We start from the raw sequence: 4,118 nt of genomic DNA, 5'->3' as shown, positions 1-4,118 counted from the left end.
TGGTGTGCCTGGTGGAGAACATCTTCCCGCCGGCGCTGACCATCGGCTGGACGCTGGCCGGAGCCGCGGTCACTCGCGGGGTCACTTCGGGTCCCTTCGTCCCCGACGCCGACCTCACCTTCGTCCGCTTTTCCCGAATTTCCGTCACCCCCCGGCCCGGGGACGTCGTCGCCTGCGTGGTCACCTCGGACGGGGACAACGCCACCGTGGTGGCCTACTGGGGTAAAAGGGTTTGGGGCATTTTGGGGATGTTTTTGGGATTTTTTTGGGAGTTTTTGGGGATTTTTTGGATTTTTTTGGGATTTTTTTGGGGATTTTTTTGGGATTTTTGAGGGTTTTTTGAGGATTTTTTGTGGATTTTTTCATGGTTTTTCATTGTTTTTTCATGGTTTTTTTCGTAGATTTTTGGGGATTTTTTGGGATATTTTTGGGATTTTCTAGGGTTTTTTTGGGATTTTTTGGGATATTTTTGGGATTTTCTAGGGGTTTTTTTGGGATTTTTTGGGATATTTTTGGGATTTTTTTAGGTTTTTTGTGGATTTTTAAATTTTTTTTAATGGTTTTTTCATGTTTTTTTCCATGATTTTTTGAAAATTTTATGGGATTTTTTGGAATTTTTGGGGGATTTTTTGTGGATTTTTTTCATGGTTTTTTCATGGTTTATTTTCATGGGATTTTGGGGGATTTTTGGGGTATTATTTTGTAATTTTATGGGTATTTTGGGATATTTTTGTGTGATTTTTGGTGTATTTTTGGTGGATCTCTGGGTGATTTTGTGGTATTTTTCAAGTGATTTCTGGGTGATTTTGGGGCTATTTTTGGGGTATTTTGGGGTGATTTTGGGGTGGATTTTTGGGGTATTTTTTGTGAATTTTGTGGGTATTTTTAGGTGATTTTTTTGTGATTTTCTGGGTGATTTTGGGGGTATTTTTGGGGTATTTTTGGGCACACCCCGTGGCCGGAGGTGACCTCGGGGCCGTGTCCGCAGTGGCTCCGGACGCGGCGCTGGACGAGCAGCTGGACACGGCGCTGGCCGGAGCCGCGCTGGCCTTGGGGCTGATCCTGGCCCTGCTGGGGGCCGGCCTGGCCCTGCTGGCCCGCAGGGACCCGCACGGTACGGGATAGGCCCGGCCTAAACCTGGGCCTAAGCCTGGGACTGGCCCTGCTGGCCCGCAGGAACCTGCATGGTACAGGATAGACCCGGCCTAAACCTGGGCCTAAGCCTAGGCCTGGGCCCGGGCCTGATTCTAGGCCTAAACCTGGGCCCGGGCCTGGTTCTGGTTCTGGGCCTAAACCTGGGCCCGGGCCTGGTTCTGGGCCTAAACCTGGGCCCGGGCCTGGTTCTGATTCTGGCCCTAAACCTGGGCCTGGGCCTGGTTCTGGTTCTGGGCCTAAGCCTAGGCCTGGGTCTGGGCCTGATCCTGTTCCTGGTCCAAGTCCTTGTCCTGGTCCTGGTCCTGATCCCAGTCCCAGTCCTGGTCGAAATCCCAGTCCCGGTCCTGATCCCAGTCCAGCCCTAATCCCAGTCCCAATTTGGATCCCAGTCCCAGTCCTGGTCCTTTTCCTGATCCCGGTCCTAATTCTGATCCCAGCCCTGGTTCTGGTTCTGGTCCTGACCCTAATCCTGGTCCCAATCCCAGTCCCAGTCCTGGTCCTGGTCCCAATCCCAGTCCCAGTCCTGGTCCTAGTCCTAGTCCCATTCCCAGTCCTGATCCCTGTCCCAATCCCAGTCCCAGCCCTAATCCCAGTCCCAATTCCAATCCCTGTCCCGGTCCAAATCCAAATCCCAGGCCCAATCCCAGTCCAAACCCTAATCCCAACCCTAATCCCAGTCCCGGTCCAAACCCAAATCTCAGTCCCAATCCCAGTCCCAGTACTAATCCCAGTCCCAGCCCTAATCTCATTCCCAGTCCCAATCCCAGGCCCAGGCCCAGGCCCAATCCCAGTCCCAATTCTGATCCAATCCTAGTCCAAACCCTAATCCCAACCCTAATCCCAGTCCCAGTCTCAATCCCAGTTCCAGTCCCAGCCCTTATCCCAGTCCCAATTCCAATCCCAGTCCCGGTCCAAACCCAAATCTCAGTCCCAATCCCAGTCCCAGCACTAATCCCAGTCCCAGTCCCAGTCCCAGTCCCAATCCCAACCCTAATCCCAATCCCAGGCCCAGGCCCAATCCCAGTCCTAACCCTAATCCCAGTCCCAATCCCAGTCCCAATTCTGATCCAATCCAAGTCCAAACGCTAATCCCAACCCTAATCCCAGTCCCAGTCTCAATCCCAGTTCCAATCCCAGTCCAAACGCTAATCCCAACCCTAATCCCAGTCCCAGTCCCAGGGGTGCCACTGGGGGAATTGTCCCAAATTTTGGGTTTTTGTTCACAGGCTGAGCTCATCCCGGTGGGAATCTGGGAGTTAAACCCCGCCTGTCCGAAATAAATCCAGGCTTTGGCAGAGTCCGTGTCCTTCTTTGTCGCAGGCCTGGCTTTAGGCCTGGTTTTAGTCCTGATCCTGATCCCGATCCAAGTCCCTGTCCAGGTTCTGGTCCTGGTTTTAGTCCTGATCCTGGTCCTGGTTTTAGTCCTGATCCTGGTCCTGATCCACGTCCCTGTCCAGGTTCTGGTCCTGGTTCTGATCCTGGTTTTAGTTCTGATCCTGGTCCTGATCCCAGTTCTGGTCCTGGTTTTAGTCCTGACCCTGGTCCTGATCCCAGTTCTGATCCTGATTTTAGTCCTGATCCTCGTCCTAGTCCCAGTTCTGGTCCTGGTTTTAATCCTGATCCTAGTCCCAGTTCTGGTCCTAGTTTTAGTTCTGATCCTGGTTTTAGTTCTGATCCTGGTCCTAGTCCCAGTTCTGGTCCTGGTTTTAGTTCTGATCCTGGTCCTAGTCCCAGTTCTGGTCCTGGTTTTAGTCCTGATCCTGGTCCTAGTCCCAGTTCTGGTCCTGGTTTTAGTCCTGACCCTGGTCCTGATCCCAATCCTTGACCCTGATCCAGATCCAAGTCCCTGTCCAGGTTCTGATCCCGGTTTTAGTCCTGATTCTGATCCTCATCCTAGTCCCTGTCCAGGTTTTGGTCCCAGTTCTGATCCTGGTTTTAGTCCTGGTCCAGGTTTTAGTCCTGGTCTTGATCCTGGTCCCGGTTCTGGTCCAGGTTTTAGTCCTGATCCTGGTCCCAGTTCTGGTCCTGGTTTTAGCCTTGATCCTGGTCCTGATCCTGGTTCTGGTCCTGATCCTGATCCTGATCCCAATCCTTGACCCTGATCCCAATCCAAGTCCCCGTCCAGGTTTTGGTCCTGGTTTTAGTCCTGATCCTGGTCCCAGTTCTGGTCCTGGTTTTAGTTCTGATCCTGGTCCTGATCCCAATCCTTGACACTGATCCAGATCCAAGTCCCCATCCAGGTTTTGGTCCTGGTTTTAGTCCTGATCCTGGTCCTGGTCCTGGTTTTAGTCCTGATCTTGTTCCAGGTCCTGGTTTTGGTCTTGATCCTGGCCCCGGTTCAATCCTGATCCTGGTTTTAGTCCTGATCCCGGTTTTAGTCCTGATCCTGGTCCCAGTCCTGATCCTGGTTTTAGTCCTGGTCCTGGTTTTAGTCCTGATCCTGGTCCCAGTTCTGGTTCTGGTTTTAGTCCTGATCCTGGTCTCAGTTCTGGTCCGGGTTTTAGTCCTGATCCTGGTTCTGATCCTGATCCTGATCCGGGTTTTAGTCCTGATCCTGATCCCGGTTTTATCCTGGTCCCGGTTCTGGTCCCAAGTCCCAGTCTCGGTTTTATCCCAGTCCCGGCCCTGGTCCTGATCCTGATCCTGGTCTCAGTCCCAGTTCCTGGGGTGGCTCCCAGTCCCTCCCAGTCCCTCCCAGTACCCCCAAACCCCCATTTTCCCATCAATTTTACCCCAACTTTTTATCAATTTTTTTCCCAAATTTTCCCCATTTCCCCCATTTTTCCCCCCAAATCCCTCTCCCAGTCCCTCCCAGTATTCCCAGTTCCCCCCAGTCCCTCCCGGTTCATCCCAGTCCCCTCCCAGTTCCCCCCCATTCCCTCCCAGTACCCCCAAACCCCATTTTCCCATCAATTTTACCCCCAAAATCCCAAATTTTTCCCAAATTTTCCCCATTTCCCCCA

The 4,118-nt window shown here is 52.3% G+C and overlaps 1 long non-coding RNA gene across 1 annotated transcript; it reads left to right on the top strand.

Moving 5' to 3' along the window:
- Positions 1–6: 6 nt before the first annotated feature.
- Positions 7–2,583, top strand: LOC121349374. Its single transcript, XR_005954524.1, has 3 exons — positions 7–222; positions 989–1,114; positions 2,382–2,583. It is a non-coding gene; the product is annotated as an uncharacterized LOC121349374 (long non-coding RNA).
- Positions 2,584–4,118: the final 1,535 nt, after the last annotated feature.

The sequence above is a fragment of the Pyrgilauda ruficollis genome, unplaced genomic scaffold (genome assembly GCF_017590135.1).
Source record: "Pyrgilauda ruficollis isolate IOZ18807 unplaced genomic scaffold, ASM1759013v1 scaffold1391, whole genome shotgun sequence".
In the NCBI taxonomy this organism is placed as follows: domain Eukaryota; kingdom Metazoa; phylum Chordata; class Aves; order Passeriformes; family Passeridae; genus Pyrgilauda; species Pyrgilauda ruficollis.
This window is presented reverse-complemented; position numbering and strand designations above follow the sequence as displayed.